At 37.1% G+C, this 17,884-nt stretch overlaps 1 long non-coding RNA gene across 2 annotated transcripts in view; it reads left to right on the forward strand.

Annotated features, from left to right (window-relative positions):
• The first annotated feature begins 1,124 nt into the window (after positions 1 to 1,124).
• The window catches only part of LOC132534652 (uncharacterized), a 270,811-nt gene continuing 254,051 nt past the window's right edge, over positions 1,125 to 17,884 (forward strand). The window contains exons 1-2 of one of the 2 annotated variants that reach the window (XR_009546389.1): positions 1,125 to 1,356; positions 14,873 to 15,016. This is a non-coding gene — a long non-coding RNA (uncharacterized LOC132534652). The remainder of the gene's footprint in view (positions 1,357 to 14,872; positions 15,017 to 17,884) is intronic. The other variant, XR_009546390.1, reaches the window with a different exon arrangement.

The raw sequence follows: 17,884 nt of genomic DNA on the forward strand, positions 1-17,884 counted from the left end.
GTCTCTATCCAATAAATAAATATAATAAAATAAATTTTAAAAGAAAGTAAGTTATTTTACCCTATTATAAAAAAACTATTATTACATTATATTATATTGTCCTAGCTACATCAATTCTCCTTTTGGCACATCATCAGGTTATTGCTTCAGATTAGAAAGAAAATCCTCAGTTTCCAGGTATGAGAGAGATGACAGAATCTGTCATACAAGGAAAGTAGTTGAAATGTCACATTACCAGTAGTCTGATTACAAATGTAAACATGGGAACTTCAACTTAATGTGAATGAAAAAACAAAGATTATAACTTTATTCTTTTCAAGTTCTTTTCTGATACACTGTTAAAGTTTCTCTATGTTGAAAAATATATTTGTAAGTATCATTGCCAAAGAACCAGTGACTATGTAGTTTTAAAATAAAAATGAGAGCACTTCCCTTCAACTCCCAAATGGAAAAGATATTGCAGCAGGAAGTATATTTGATAATGCAATTGTGACAACCTCCCCCACAAGCAAAAATAGTTGAAGCATTAGCAGAAGAAGCTCACGTGAAGAGGCCCAGAGACATTTGTGAATATTAAAAAATGGACAATCCTACCAAATTAAACATAATGTCCAGAATATGCTTTCTGTGCAGAGGGGAATCTTCACAAGTGGTAAAGCAGGGCTGCAGGAGTCTCTCTTCCTCTGTATCTCCCCCTTCCCTCTTGGTTTCTGGCTGTCTCTATCCAATAAAAAGAAAGAAAGAAAGAAAGAATATGCTTTCTGTATCTATTAGTTCTAATTCTGCAACCCTTCAGCACAAAATGGAACTACAAGAGAAAGCTCCAATTATGTACTCCAAGACAAAGGTATATTCTGGAAAAGCTTTAAAACTCAAGGGTAATCTAGTGATGTCAGTCAAGATTTTCTCAGCACCCTGCACTTTTTCTCCATCAAAGAAAGGAAAGAGAAATGCCTGAATGTGATACAGTTCTAACAAAGAAGCATCTAACAAAGAGGAAATGCTATTTCCCCTTGACGCACTGTCATTAACCAACAAAGGGCCAATTGGAGGAGCAGGTGTTTCCTGGGGAATAGGATAGATCAGTGAGGGCATTCTCAGAGATTCAAACAGGAGGACACCTTTACCTAGAAGTATTTGTCTTTGTTTTTGTTTTATTCCCTTGAAGAGAATGTGAAATAGTGCTATTTCTTCATATCTTTCCTGTCTAGGTTTCTATGAAAATGAGAAATGTCTTAGTTCGTTCTTTGCTTCCGTGATCTTTCTGAGACAGAGAAATGTGTGTAGAAGATCAACTTTTATGAAGAAGATACTCCGTGAAAATCAGGAAAACATCTGAGAACATGAAAGGATAAGGTAGGCTGATTTTTCTGCTTGTTTGTAGTTTTGATGACTTTACTGTATTTCAGTCCAGACTGCAGTTTCAAGGTTAAGAGCTAACTTTTTCAGTGAGTACATGCTTGAGACTAGTGTTTTCATTGGTAGTGAAATAAGACACAATGAAGGAGGGCTTGCTGGTAAATATGAATTTGTTTTTGTTAAGTCTTGTTTAATTCAAGTGTCTTTCTTTTTTTTTTTTTATTGGAATTACTCCCACCTCGTTACTTTTTTGATCCTTTACTCTGTACTTGTGGAAAAATAGAAAGGAGTTATTCCTTTTGACTAGACACCAAACACATAATACTGTGTTGCCATCAGAACACAGGGCCTCCAGGTAGTCAAGAAGGTGAAATGCTTCATCCTTGATGAGTCCTTTCTCCCAAGACTTGCCTTCTCTAGGCAAGACTCAGAAAAACAGTGCAGTGAGACATTCTTTGAAAATGTTTCATTAATTAATCAAGCAGACTTAAAAACAAGAAAAGATTGTAACTTGATTTTGAAAGTTGTCTGGTGTCTGTTTTGACATTTTTGGATATAAAAGGGAAACTTTGGCACTGATGAATTATTTTCTTTGAGTATTAAGAGAATAATTAAGAAATTTTACTAAATAGGTTAAACATATCTGTAACAATTTTTTTGATTCTCAAGACATAGATTTGTAATATTACATAACCTGTAATATTCAAGGCAAATTGATCTCTGAGAGTATAACTATAATAACTAGCATATTCACATAATGACATGAAGATGAATCTAAATTGATATGGAATTCATTAATTTAGTAATTGCTAAGACATGGACTGATGTTTACCTTTGCGTTCTTGCTTTAAAAAAAAAGAGCTAGCTAAGCAGATAACTATGACAAGCACAAACTTATAAGGGAAATTTATAACTAAGCGAATTCATTTATATACAAGTTATGTTCTTGCAGTAGATAAGCAGGCTGTTTTGATATATTACTTCTAAATCATTTGGGTTTTTTAGTATAAATATTCCCTTGGGTAGGATACTACTGGTAATTATGTGAACGCGAATAATTTCCTAGGGGGAAAAAGGATTCATATTCTGGGTTTTTGAAGCTTAATTGCATGGGCAAGTACATCCTTACTGATGCTAATTTTTGTCATACTATGTTCTTTAGTTATGTAAAAGCTATGGGAAATAACTATACTTGTTCTTTTCTTCTTTCTTTTTCATAATATCATTCTGAAAATTAAAATGGATGAAAAATAAAACATTTGCCAGTGTAGCTAGGGCTTAGCAGATTCAAATAATCAGGCTCTCCCCCACAGCCCCCCCCCACAATATTGTAATCACTCAAGGTATTTTATTCTAGCAAATATAGAAGATTTATTTTACTATCAACCTTTAAAAGTTCCTTTAGCAATACTCTCTTTTAAAATACCCTTTAAACCTCAAAGTTTCCTATAAAATATTTTAATGTAAGAGGAATTCTTTGTTGCTCACACAGTCTTGTGACCATAAAAAGTTTAAATGTTGTATATACTCTTAATTCTATTACATATATGTTTACAAATCAGAAAAATGAAGTTAAAGAGCTAGCTGGGTTTTTTCATTCCTGAAGGGAAGATGAGCAATGAAAAAATAGGAGAGGATTCATTCCAGATGTCAACAAATTCCAAATACTACCCACCACAACCCCCCTGGAAACATCTTGTTTTCAGATGGGAGTGAACATCTTTTTCACTTTGAGTTTTCAATACAGAAATCTTAAAACAAACAAACAAGAATTTTAGTCTGAGTTAAAGATACTCCTTTCACAGAGGTATAAGTCTGATAGTTTATAGAAATAATATAATTTGGTTAGGGTTAGGACTTTAATCAATATCTGTATTAAAAGTTTCCAAACCTCAGCTGGGGAAATAACTCAATTGGTACAGTATCAGATTTTTAAAAATACTTACTTATTTATTTTCCCTTTTGTTGCCCTTCTTGTTTAACATTGTTGTGGTTATTGATGTCATTGGTGCTGGATAGTACAGAGAGAAATGGAGAGAGGAGGGGAAGACAGAGAGGGGGAGAGAAAGACAGACACCTTCAGACCTGCTTCACCGCCTGTGAAGTGACTCCTCTGCAGGTGGGGAGCCAGGGGTTCGAACCGGGATCCTAAAGCCAAGCTGGTCCTTGTACTTTGCGCCACGTGCGCTTAACCCGCTGTGCCACCGCCTGACTCCCAAGATTTTTTTTTTTTTACAGTATCAGATAACCTAGGTTCCTGGTCCAATCCTTGGCACCACACGTACCAGAGAACTACTCTGGTGCTCCTTCACTTTCTTTCTCCCTCTCTCTGTGCCTCATATGAAAGTTTTCCTCCTATGTACTAATATTTTAAAATGTTCACAGTCATAGAATATTGAGGTTAAGAAGCTGAAAAACATCTAGCACAATATTCTCATTTGTCAGCATGAGAAAACAGAGGTCTAGAAAGGTTACTCTTTCTTCAGACATCTAATAGAAGTTTCTTTTTTTAACTTTTTGTTATATTTATTTATTTATTTATTGGATATTGATAGAAATCAAGAGGGAAAGGGATGAGAGAGAGAGAGAGAGAGATCTGCAGACTTTATTCACCACTTGCAAAGATTTCCCCTGCATTTGGAGCCTGGAGCTTGAACTCAGTCCCTTTCACATTGTAACATGTGCATTTAACCAGGTGTGCTACCGCCCAGCCCCCCAGCTAATAGCAGTTTCAATCCCAGAATTTATAACTACTGAATAAGCTCTAAATATCCTCTAAGCAGCATCATATTTCTCCTATGATTTTAGTTACTTCAAGATTTAAGTTCTTGTGGGCAGGCAATGGTGCACCTAGTTAAGTACACATACTACCTTGTGCAAGGACCAGGGTTTAAGCCTCTACTCCATAACTGCAGTGGAGACACTTCACGAGTGGTGAAGCAGGTCTTCAGATGTCTGTCTTTCTCTCTCCCTCTCTATCTCCCCTTCCTTCACAATTTCTGGCTACTTATATCCAAAAAAATAAATAAAGATAATAAAAAAAAGGACAATGCCCTACTTTCCAAGCTATTTTTAAGGGTGTAATATACTGAGAGAATGTAATTCTTTCTTTCTCTCTTTCTTTTTTTAATTATCACCAAAGTTATTGCTGGGCTCCTTGCCCACACTGTGACTACACTGTTTTTGATGGCCATTTTTTTTTCAGTTTTGTTTTATTTTTTTTTTATTTCATTTTTCCTTTCTTGTCTTTTTTTTTTTTTTTTTTGACAGGATGGAGAGAAATTGAAAGGAGAGGGTACCTGGTCCTTGCTTGAACCTGGGTCTTTTCACACTATAACCCATGCATTCGATCAGCTGGGCCACCATCCGGCCCCTAGCATTCTCCTTTTGTTAAGCCAGCGATATTAATAATTATGTAAGGCAAGTTAGTCTAAAAAGCCAAGATTGATGAGATAGCATTTACATAGAACCAGACTGGAACTAAAACCCTAGTTTGCTTGGGAATTTTATTAAGCTTTATGACATAAATTGAAATTTATAAAGAGAAAATCACTTCATAGTTACTCTGGGGATGCAGAAAAGGGAGACCCAGGGCAGAGAAACATTTAGTGGAAAACCTAAAATAATCCCCTTTTCAACCAACAAACAAAACTGCTCAGACTTCTTTTCATATTTGCCTGTTAGAGAACATTTTAGTTACCTACTCAGAATCTTGGGATAGCTAACTAATATCCACAAGGCAAACTGAGAGGCAGAAATAAAATCCCTGGAGAAAAACAAAGTATTTAAAAGAACCAGTAGAGGATGCAGCTGTCTGACCAACATGCACACCAAACTCATAATCTCCCTCAACATGCTTGTTTGTGTCGGAAAGAATTTGATATTCAGACAAGGCAGTTATGTCCACTTAGCTAAACAATGAAGTAATGAAGAAGAGATGCACCATTTCATTAAATTTTAAAAAATAGTTGGAACACAGCTCCGGGACCCACTTTGGGAAATTATAATATGTAATCAAGAGTCTTAATAGAGATTACTCTTGATGTTTGGTGCTTGTTAAGAACTATTTTGTTATTTATTTTACATTAAATATCTCCTCATAGTTGCTTCAAAACCTACTAAGTTACCATGCATATCCTTTAGTAGCTTCCACAAACCTCCCTGAAAAAAATCTCCCCAAAGGTCAGACATCTCTATGTACTTTCCTTGAAAGTATCCCTGTCAATTACTTTCTACCCACTGCTCTGGCAAGAGTAACTTTTATATTGGGTTACTTTCCAAAATGGGATGGGGGGGGGGAGATATGGAGTGGGGACTCTAAAGCACAACTAGCCACTGCAGAGAACCTTGAGCTGTCTACTACGTTTCCAGATATTCTCCTTTCTGAATCAGAGTAATGCCTTTCACAACAGTTATTCCCAACATTCAAGACTAACATGGTGAATTGTTAAGGCTGTCATAGGTAAAATAAAAAGGAGTTTTTGTAAAAAGCACTTCTAATAATTCAGCCCAAATGTCTGTGATTCATAGGTCTTCTGCATCCCATGAATAGACAGGCCTCCTTCATGCTGGTTCATGGCCAGCTGTACATTGAGAGGGCTGCTACCGTCACAGCAAACAAGAGGCACAGCCACTGTGACCTAAATGGGCCAAAAGGCAGGCTCAATCTGACAGCACTCCAGGAAGCAAAACAACTTTAAAAGTGTCCAGATGAACTCTTAGAGCAGAAGAATCCTTTGAAGATCAGTGGCGAGCCTATGTGAGAGAAATACACACTGAGCAATATGTTATGTTGGAGAAAGCAAAAACTTATCCCACTTTGGCAAAGAAAGGTAACTGGCATGAATATTGAATATGCTGAAATTTTTTACATCAGGATTAAAATTCTCATAGGAAGCTTTTTAAAAATCTGATTTCTGCAATGGATCTTGTTGGAATGTGTGTCCATCTGCCATAGTCTCTCTTCTTTCATGGTCAGGCAGCAAAACCTTTCTGCCCATAGTCAAGTCTGAAGATTGGCATCTCGCTAAAGGACTCACCAGACCATTCTAAACCAACAGAAAGAGAATGACTACACCATCATCAAGAACTTGTACTAACCAGTTCACCGAAAACAGAACTTTCCTTGGAGTGCTTCCTGTACAACAAAATCAGACTTAAGATCTAGTTTGTACAAAACAGAAACCTTTGCCCCAAAGCTGTATTTTTAACCAAGAAATAAAACTTCTTCCATCCAGGGAGAAAGCCATCAGCTTAGTTCATGGCACTTCTTATGCAAAGAAAAGTATGAACTTACTAGTAATGAATTACAACATTAATTCTGCGTTTCGACTCCAGTTTCTAAAGAACTGCAATTACCAAGTGAATTATCTAAAATAAGAGAAAGGGGGTTTAAAATCATCTATAAATATATTTGTGGTAGGACAGAAAAAATTAAACTAAAAGGAAATACAAAGTCTGGGCTGAAAGAAATAAAAAATGTAACATCTGAAGTAGGATTCTGGCCCCAACTTCCAGAATCACTGAAACATTTAGACTTTATCATAGTGTGTCACACCTGCAACATTTCTTAACAAACAGAAAAGGTTACTCCCAATCATATCCATAGTTTTTAGAAAACCTAAAGAAATTTTCTCACATAATTCATACCTTTGCCCTTGGAAATACACAGCTAATCTGACAGAACTCTCCAAGAAAGATAATACTGATTCAAATTCCTGTCTTCCCTGGACCTATAATAGGAGAGTGCAGGAAATATAGTCAGATCTCAGTATGCACTTGGGAGACACTAAATGATGAATAAATACCTAAGAGTAGTACCAGTCCTTCACCCACAGAACTTCCAGACCCAGCTCGCCATCAAACTCTGGAGAGAGGTGAGGTCAAGGAAGGGCACAGTTCATTGTGAGTACTTAGCTATTGCAACACTGGAAGTCTTAGGACTCATCTGTCTACTGCCAATGATAACAACAGTGCTTACCAAATATGTTATAATAACAAATATAACTTTACAGGTATCATAGATCTTATTGTGTGTGTAACTCTAAACTTGCTCCCAACCTGCCAACTCTGGAAACCAACTTAGGTAGGCCTCTGGAGGTGAATGCCACATGATACATCAATGATCTATGGTGTATTTGTGAGTGGGGCAGGTGGTGGATAAGAAGCTGAACTTCAGGGCATTTCTTTATGTTTGCACCAGGACCCTGAACGAGGGTTGCCGACATGAGAGAATTGTTCTACTAAAAGAAAGCTAATGTTTACCTGAAGCTACCCTCACTTTTCTTACTTCTAGGAGACATAACACAATTTGCCTGTAACCATAGCAATCGATTCAGCTGTGAACACCCTCATTTATTCAAGGCACAGAGGCAGTAGAGTAGAGAAAATACGGTTATAGCTAGAAACAAGAGGGTTTAATTTCAGAGGCCAAAACATTATTGGGCTGGTTTTGGATTCCCAGTCATATGAGGTATGCTTCATTCCCTGCTTCATCTGCTTTCGCCTGGTCCACAGTGTCAGCATCTTCTGAATGTAATGATGAAATTGTTTCTAGGACTTTCTTAAGGTAGAAATAAAAATTTGGGCAATGTACTGTGTGCTAGACAGCTGATGGACATTTAAAGAAAACAAAGCAATGTCACTGTAATACATACTTTTAAGGCAGTTTTTTTGTTTTTTAATTTCAGGGCACTATTTCACTTCCCTTGATAAGTAATAAAGTGTGTATTTCGTACTTCCTGCTGCTTCTCCCTAATTTTAGCCTTTTTACTTTCATAGATGAGCAAATAACTCATGAGGGTGGAGGTAGGTAGCATAATGGTTATGCAAAGAAACTCTCATGCCTGAGGCTCCAAAGTCCCAGACTCAAATCCCCCCCACCCCCAAACATAAACCAGAGTTGAGCAGTGCTCTGATAAAAATAAATAAATAAATAAATAAATAAATAAATAACCCCTATGGAGCCTACTTTACTTGCAGGTAAAGTGACAGGAAAGAATATTCCTGACTGTCAAAGCAATTGCTTCTGACTCACTAATTAACTAACTCAAAAATAAAGTTTCATTCTATTGTTTCCTTAGTTAAAACTCAGTGTAGCAGGCAGGAAAATGGCTCAACTGGTGGGATATCAGGCTTACATTCCTGAGGTTCCCAGTTCAATCCCAGCACTTCATGTGCCAGCCTGTTGCTTGACTTCTCTCTCTTTTTAGTTTGTTTTTTGCCTCCAGGGTTATTACAGGGGCTCAGTGCATGCATTACTAATCCATTGCTTCTGGAGGCTATTTTTTTCCCTTTTTATTTTTCCCTTGTTATTTATCCCTGTTGTTGTTATTATTGTTGTCATTATTGATGTCATTGTTTGTTGGATAGGACACAGAGAAATCAAGAGAGGAGGGGAAGACTGAGAGGGGGAGAGAAAGATAGACATCTGCAGACCGCTTGTGAATTGACCCCTCTGGATGTGGGGAGCTGGGAGCTCAAACCAGGATCTTTAGTCTGTGCTCAAGCCATATGAGCTTAACCCATGGGGCTACTACACACCCCCTTGACTTCTCTCCTATGCACACAAATGCACTATATATGTGAAACTCATATATAATCAATAAAATATATCCTTAAAATGCTATCTAAGAAGAGAAAAAAAACTGCAGGAGAATTTTGCTCTCAGTGAAGTATTGCCACTTTCTCAGTCATTCAGTGACTATGGAGAATCTACCGTGGGCAAATAAATTGAGACCTTTTAATAGAGCCTTAGTATATGAGAGAAAAGGCTGTGAGTTGGGGGTGAGAGTGTTGTGGAGACACCTGCCATGGGGAGTTGAGACAATGCACCCATGTGCTAAGGACTAGATTGTAAACCATTAACTGCTCTTCCAATAAAATGGGAAAAAAATAAGATAAATAAAAAATTAAAAAGCTGGGCAGGGGAGATAGCACAGTGCTTCTTCTTCTTCTTCTTCTTCTTCTTCTTCTTCTTCTTCTTCTTCTTCTTCTTCTTCTTCTTCTTCTTCTTCTTCTTCTTCTTCTTCTTCTTCTTCTTCTTCTTCTTCTTCTTCTTCTTCTTCTTCTTCTTCTTCTTCTAGCGTTTGCCCTTCTTCCGTAGCCAGTCAACAGCGTCAGGTTGAAAGCTGTCAGGAGCTGCTTGTTGCTGGCTTTGAAAGTGACTGGGATCCATGTGGATTCAGTCGGCTAGGAAGGATCGTCAGTTTCCCCAAGGAATGGGTACTCACGGGATGCACCACGAGAAGGTCGATCCAATGCTTATGCAAACAGATTCTTATGCCTGAGGCTCCAAGGTTCCAGGTTCAATCCCCTGCATAAACCAGAGTTGAGCAGGGTTCTGGTTTAAAAAAAAAAAAAAAAAAAGCTTACATTAGGGGCTGGGGGTGGCACACCTGGCCGAGTGCATGTTCTAATTCACAGTGCACAAACGCCCAGGCTGGAGACTCCAGTTCCCACCTGCAAGGGGGAAAGCTTTACAAGTGGTGAAGCAGTGTTGCAGGTCTCTCTCTCTGTCTTTGTTGCTCTCTCTCACTCTTATCACCCTTTCCCTCTCGATTTCCAGCTGTCTAACAAATAAAGATAATAATTTTTTAATTATTAAAAAATTTACATTAAGAAAAAAGATGCACTAGACATGTGTTCCAAGCTCCTGTTATGTATAAAACAACTGGATATATATAATAATTTCAAAATAACTTATTTCAAAACATTTCAGCCTAGAAGGGGAATAGTCAATGGCAAACCATGGAGGAAATATTTGATCAAAACAGAGGCTTGAGAAATAATCCATTTAATGATAAAAATCATAAATTGGTTACTTTTAGCTTAATAGTGATTAAGTCAATTTGATTCAAGTTGTCTAAAATTGTTATTTCCAGAATTTAATGCTTCATCTTATAATTTGAAGTCTACATCATTTTCCTAATGGTCATCCCATTTATCATAACTTTGGTTCAAAGAAGATTCCGAAATGATGAGTAATAATGTGTTTAATGTATTTTAATATTTTCTTTTTGGCTTTATACTTTCCAATAAAACTTCTTTTCTCAGACCTCTTGACCCAGGCTGTAAGCTATCACTAGCCTAATACAGATACCTGCATTATAAGGCCTTAGAAGTAAATAAATTCATGATAAGTTAGTCTTTGATCCCATGCAAAGGCAAGACACATTTTCAAGGTAACAATTAGAGCTACCTCCTACCATGAGAAATATCACTAATTAACTTTTGCTTTTTCATTTTGTTCTAATTAAAAAACAGTTTTGATCAAGATGACATTGCATTAAAGTATTATGTGAGTTTCAGTTTCCCATCATTGAAAATTAACTTGTAACTCCCTTTGTCCTGATCCTCCATCCTTTCTAATAACCACTAATTATTCTTGTAGTCCAAAAGTTGATTTGTTTGTTCTAGTTCGTATGAAACAGAAATTATCTTTAAATAATGGTGTTTAGGAAAATCAATCATTATTCCATTACAACTGAAATTTTGTTGCAAAACATTCTTGATAATGTTATCAATTATTTATCAAGAAAAGTAAACAATGGTATTAATGTCAATCCTTTTATCAGTAAACAAAACCAATCAGAAACTTGACTCACTTGTTACTCCAAAGGAGTTTCTCTTTGTGTCAAAGAAGACTAATTTTTTTCTTACCTAGGTGTTTCCTAGTAGTAATTATTTTAATATCCAAACTTGTATACACTAACCACTATTTGGTAGCTACCTCTGTAACTTCAGAATCTCTACATAGAGCCTTGACCACATTAAACTCCAGAGCACATCAATAATTGTGTCCCCATCATGACTGTAGGACTCCAGCAATCTCTCACCCTATGTTCCAGTTATTTTTAGGCATCTCATGATAGTTTCTCCTGAGAGCTCTGGAATATGTTGTGTTCCTGCCCCTTCCTCCTAGAATCTATGTCTGACCTGCTCCAGATCCATGGAGACAGTAAGGTCCATGCACAGTGCAGCATGAATTGTTTCCAGAAACCCAGTCCTTGGAGAACCAAAGCCATGGGCAACATTGTTTAGTTCTGCCCATGGAGACTGAAGCCATTCTGTGCTCTCACAGACTCTCCTCAAAACTGAAGCCTGCTGCTCATTCACCTTCATCAAGGTGGACCCGGGCCTGCGTGTCATGCGTGTGTGCCAACTCTGCCTGCTGCCTTCATGTGATTAAATTTCATCCTTCGTGTGTTAACAACAACAAAAAAGATTAACTCACTTTATAATCTCTGAAGGGATGCTAGTCCACTAGTCCCACAAAACAGACACTGAAGGCCAGTCTATCCATGTACATATACATTTATGTATACACATACATATTTTTCTCTCATGCACACATATATGAAGGCTCATGTATGTACTCTAAGTTTCCCTTTATAATAAAGCAGGATCAGAGTTATGTAATCCATGAAATTAATTGAAAATTCATAAAAATACATTCATAAAGCCAACATGTGTTAAACTTATTACTGTCTTTGATCCAGTTGTAAGAGTGAGAGTAGCATGTCTGGTTTTGAGCTAAAGGATACTGTTGCTACAACTATTTGCTACTGTGATTGGTGGACAAAAACCAGAGTGAATTGCTTACCGAAAGCTCAGAAATAACGTGAATATAAAGGAAGTATTCATTTTCTTTAAATTAGTTGCTTTAATTTTTTAAATTCTATTTATTTGATAGCACAGAGGCAAATTGAGAGGGGAGTGGGAGGTGGAGAGGGAGTCAGAGACATCTGCAACACTGTTTCACCACTTATGAAGCTTTCCCCTGCAGGTGGGGACCAGGGGATTGAATCTGGGACCTTGTACATGGTACCATGTATGCTCAACCAAGTGTACCACCATGCAGCCCCAGGACATAATCATTTAAACAAATACTTACAGAATACCTATTGTTTATCAGACATCAAAGTCAGAAAGAGATTGAAGTAACTGGCCAGACCTGAAAGAGGATGAAATTTGCATTTAGACAGGGCTAGATTCAAGCTGTGGTTCTTTCCCTAATTAGCTCCGTAACCTTGAGCCATGTACATTGTCCTGTAACAGTGAACATAGAGGATAGCACTGTCAGGATAGCACTCCACAGATATTTGTTATACATTCATTTTTGAATAAGCATGTATTAAGTGCATACCCTATGCCAAGCATTGTCTCAAGTATTAAGACTAGAAAAAAAAAAGACCTCTTTTTTCATCAAGTTTATACTATAGTGGAGTCAAGGAGACCAAGAGAAATGTCCCCTGCACTGTGCCACTCCCAAAGATCTTAGCCAAAAGTGAATTTTACTAAATATATAGTATAATACATATTACATTACAATTTATATTGTATAATATAATATAATAGTTTTATATAATATAAATATATTTATTATCTGTATTACTACTCTTTCATATTTATGTACTATTTTTATATACAATACATTATATATTTACATATTATGTTATAAATATTGTATTTAGTCTTACATGTGCAATATTGGTGTATAATATATATTATATATATATATTTAATTGCCTAGTCAATATCTAAACCTAAGTATCCCAGTTCATGCCAGTAAGAAAGCTGAATCAACAAATTTAAATTCTTTTTCGCTTAACTTACTCTTTGTAATACTTTCTCCTCTCTCCTTCAGTTGCTCAGCTTTGTCCCTGCATGTCAGTGGTGTTTCCACTTCTGACACACTGTTAAAACAAACATTTAAAAAGTCAATGGTGGGGGTCAGGCAGCTTAAGCACCCATGGCTCGAAGCAAAAGGACTGGCCTAAGGATCCTGGTTCAAGCTCCCAGCTCCCCACCTGCAGGGGAGTTGCTTCACAGGCAGTGAAGCAGGTCTGAAGGTGTCTATCTTTCTTCAGTCCAGTGCTCTTCCAACTCAGCTATTTCAGCAGGTGTCTGTCTTTCTCTGCCTTCCCCTCCTCTCTCGATTTCACTCTGTCCTATCTAACAACGACGACATCAATAAAAATATTAATAACTACAACAATAAAAAGGACAACAAAAAGGAAAATAAATTAAAAAAAAAAGAATAGTTAAAAAAGAGAGCGAGAGAAGTAAGGTAACCTATGAGAATAATGATAGAAATTCATGTTCTTTTGAAGAAACGTAATCCAGGGTTAATTATCTAAAACTGTTACATTCAAAATCATTTTATCTGTTCTCATCTTTTACCCTAAAGTTTGTGTCAGTTCTTGAATCTTCTGCTTTAAAATATTGTTTCAGAAAGTCCCTTTAACCTGAGATGTTAACACTTGACACTTATTTTATAATACTCTTAGATTTACAGAAAGGTTGTGAAAATAATAGGATCTTCTTTTATTGCATGCCCAGCATCTTACATTTTTATGATGTATTTCTTATAATTAATGAGCAAACGTAAATACATAAGGCCCATACTTTTTTCTGACTTCCTCACTTTTCCCAAATATCCTTTTTTCTGTCCCAAAATCCCATTAGATGTTGTTATCAGATGTCCTTAGACTCATCTTGTCTCTAATAGTTTCTCATACTCTCCTTGATGTTGATTATCTTAAAAAAAAAAAAAAAGAATTATAGTAATGGTTAGTCAATTTGTAGGTTGTCCCTCAATTAGAATTTGCCTAAGGATGTTCTCATAATTAGTCTCGGGCTTTTAGGAGATAACATAGATAAATTGTCATTCTCATTACATTAAATCAAGAATACATACTGTCTTTCGTCACAGCTGTTACTATACTAGACAACTTGGATGAGGTAAAGATAAGCCTTATCTTACAGATTTTTTAAGCCAATTTTGTATTTGGCTTTCTAAAATCACTGGAAATATATTCATTAAGCAATATCAAAATAACTTATTTCTCTCTCAAACTATTATTTAATTTTTACTAAGAAAAATTACTTAATATATATTATGCAACACCAGACATTGTAGGTATAGACACATGTAAGACTCATCCTCATTTTTAAAAGCTTACTTACTGTCCATTCTAGTGTAAGAGAGAAACTTGTAAAAATCTAAAGAATGCCGATGTCATCAATGCTAGTCAACATAGTACATGAAGTCGTTTATGAAGAAATTGAACAAGAGTGAGATCCATATTTTAAAGAAACAAGTGAAATTATCCCTGGCTACAGATGCCATGATCATAGATATAGAACCCATTAAAAAGAAAAACAAACTAATTTGTAGAATACAAAATCAACATTCAAAAAACTGGTTTTTATAGTGGCAATGAACAATTCAGAAATGTGATAAAATAATTTCTTTTGCAAGCACATGCAAAAAAAGTAAAACATGTTGGAATAAACAGCTAAGGAGGTAAAATACTTGTGCAGTGAGAACAACAAAAGCATTACTGAAAGAAATAAAGATACAAATCAACAGAAAGACACCCTTGTTCACAGATGAGAGGACTTAACATTATTAACAAATCAGTACAACCTAGGTTAGTTTATCAGGGCTGCCACAACAAAAGTACCACAGATGTGATGACTAAAGCAGCAAAAATGTTTATCTTCACAGTTCTGATGACTGGAGGTTCAAGATCAAGGTGTCTGAGGAGTTGATTTCTCCTGAGGGACCCTGCCTTTGTTTGCACATAGCCATCCTGCTGTGTCCTCAAATGTCTTCTTCCTGAGATCTCTTCTTAAAAGGATGTTAGTCACAGTAAGTTAGGGTTTCATTCTTACAACCTTATTTAATCTTAATTACCTTTTTAAAGGGCCTCTGTAGGGGCTGGGTGGTAACAGACCACTATGCAGACTTAAGTAAGAAGCTCAAGGATCCAGGCTCCAACCTTTAGGAACAACGAAGTAGATCTGCAGGTATCTTATCTTTCTCTCTATCTCCCCCTCTTCTCTCAATTTCTCTCTGTCCTATCAATAAAAATGGGGGGTGACTTCCAGGAGCTCATAGTGGCAGCACTGAGCCCCTGTCAAAATCCCAATGGCATTTTTTTTCCCAGAAACATAAAACTCTTTTTTAAAAAATATTTATTTGTTTTGCATAGAGACAGAGAAATTGAGAGGAGCAGAGGAGATGGGGACCTGGAGGGGTGGAAAGAGAGAAAGAGAGAGAGAGAACTGCTTCACCCCTCTTGAAGCTTGCCCCCTGCTTGTATGTGTCTGTGTAGGTGGGAAGGCTTGAACCCAGGCCCTTGCACACTGTTTTGTGTTTGCTCAGCCAGGTGTGCCACCACCCAACTCCCAAAACAGAAAACTATTCTAAATTTCATATGGAATCTCAAAGGACCTTAAGTAGCCAATTCAATGTTGACAAATAACAAAGTTTTTAGATCTTGATTTCAAAACATGTAGTAATCAAAACTAGAGTGCCAGCATAATAATGTGCTAAAAGAAGAGAGTGGGGCCTAGCAATAAGCTCTCATGGATAATGTCAAATGACCTTTGACAAGGGTGGCAAGTTGACTTGCGTTCAGCAAGTAGTGTCAAAGAAACTCAGTATCCACACAGCAATAAAGTTAGAGCTTTATTTCCAGTTTCCATTTATAAAAATTCACTCAAATTAGTTAAATATCTGAGTGTAAGACCTAAAACTATAAAATTCCATAAAGGAAATAGAGGGAGAACTTTTTTTGCATTGAATTTAGCAGTGGATTTATTGTTCATGTCACACACAAAAAAAAATAGACAAGTGGAAACTACATCAACTTAAAATTTATGTGCATCAAAGGTCACCAACAGGAAAAAATAAATAATATGTGGAATGAGAGAAAATACAAGTTGCGACTGGGCAGTAGCACACCAGGTTAAGTGCACATGGAACAAAACACAAGGACCAGTGTAAGGATCCTGGTTCAAGCCACTGGACTCCCCACCTGCATGGGGATTGCTTCATAAGCGACGAAGCAGGTCTTTCTCTCCCTTTCTCTGTCTTCCCCTCCTCTCTCAATTTAGCTCTGTCCTGTCCAACAACAACAATAACAATAACAACAAGGGCAACAAAATAGGAAAAAACGGCTCCTCCAGGAGCAGTGGATTCGTGGTGCAGGCACCGAGCCTCAGAGATAACCCTGGAGGAAAAAACAAACTTACAAGTTACATGTATTATACTAAGTTAATGGGTGGAGGGTAAATAGCATAATGGTTATGCAAACAGACTCTCATGCCTGAGGGCTCCAAAGTCCCAGGTTCAATTCCCCGCACCACCATAAGCCAGAGCTGAACAGTGCTCTGGTTAAAAACAAAACAAACAAACAAAAAAACTATACTAAGTTAATATCTAGACTATATAGAGAACTCTTGAAACTCAGTAACAAAAGCCAAGAATACCAATTCAAAATTAGGCAAAAGACATGAATAGATATATCTGTAAGGATGATTAAAACACTGATCAACAACATGATACCACTCTACAATGCCCCCCCCCAAAAAAAAGTGGTAAGGATATGAAGGACTTGGAACCTTTGTGCACTGTTGGTAGAAATGTAAAATGGTGCACCCTTTATGATAAACATTATAATGGTTCCTCATGAACTTAAAAATAGAAATACTATGGGAGTCGGGCGGTGGCGCAGTGGGTTAAGTGCACATGGCGCAAAGCGCAGGGACCGGCGTAAGGATCCCGGTTCGAGCCCCCGGCTCCCCACCTGCAGGGGAGTCGCTTCACAGGCAATGAAGCAGGTCTGCAGGTGTCTTTCTCTCCCCCCTCTCTCTGTCTTCCCCTCCTCTCTCCATTTCTCTCTGTCCTATCCAACAACAAAAGCAACGTCAACAATGGCAATAATAACGCAATGAGGCTGCAACAACTAGGGCAACAAAAAGGGGGAAAAATGGCCTCCAGGAGCGGTGGATTCATGGTGCAGGCACCCAGCCCAGCAATAACCCTGGAGGAAAAAAAAAAATAGAAATACTATATGATCAAGCAATCCCACTTATGGATATATAGCCCAAATAACTAAAGAAGACTCTTAAAGGGATATTTATACATTCATGCTCATAGTAGCATTATTTATATTAGCCAGCAGGTGGGATTAACCATAGTGTCAAATGATAGGCAGAAGTATAAACAAAGAATAGTGTATAAGACATACAGTGAAGACATTAGGATAAACTAAGCAAATCAATCTCAAAAAGATATAATGAGTGGGGAAAAACAAAACAAAACAGTCAAACTCATAGAAAAAGTAGAATGATGATGGAGTGTGGAGAGTGACTCCTTTGCTTCAGGAGTTCCACACTTCTCAGGTGGAGATTTTGGGAGCCGTGTGAATGTACTTAACATTATTAAAGTGACTACTCAAAAATGGCAAAGATGGTAAATTTGATGTGGTTTTGCTACAATTAAAATTTGTCCTGTTACTTATTACTGAGTGCTACCCCTCCAGATCAATTTTTTTTTTTTTTAGATTAAAACAGAGAGAAGGGTAAAGGAACTGAGGGAGAGTAGGAAAGATACTACAGCATGGAAGTTTCCCCCAAGGCAGTGGGTACCAGGCCTAAACCTGAGTCCTGTGCATGGCAAAGCAGACACCATCTCAGGGCACCTATCTTGTCAGCTCTACGATTAAAATTT

Source organism: Erinaceus europaeus, chromosome 19 (assembly GCF_950295315.1).
Source record: "Erinaceus europaeus chromosome 19, mEriEur2.1, whole genome shotgun sequence".
Taxonomy (NCBI): domain Eukaryota; kingdom Metazoa; phylum Chordata; class Mammalia; order Eulipotyphla; family Erinaceidae; genus Erinaceus; species Erinaceus europaeus.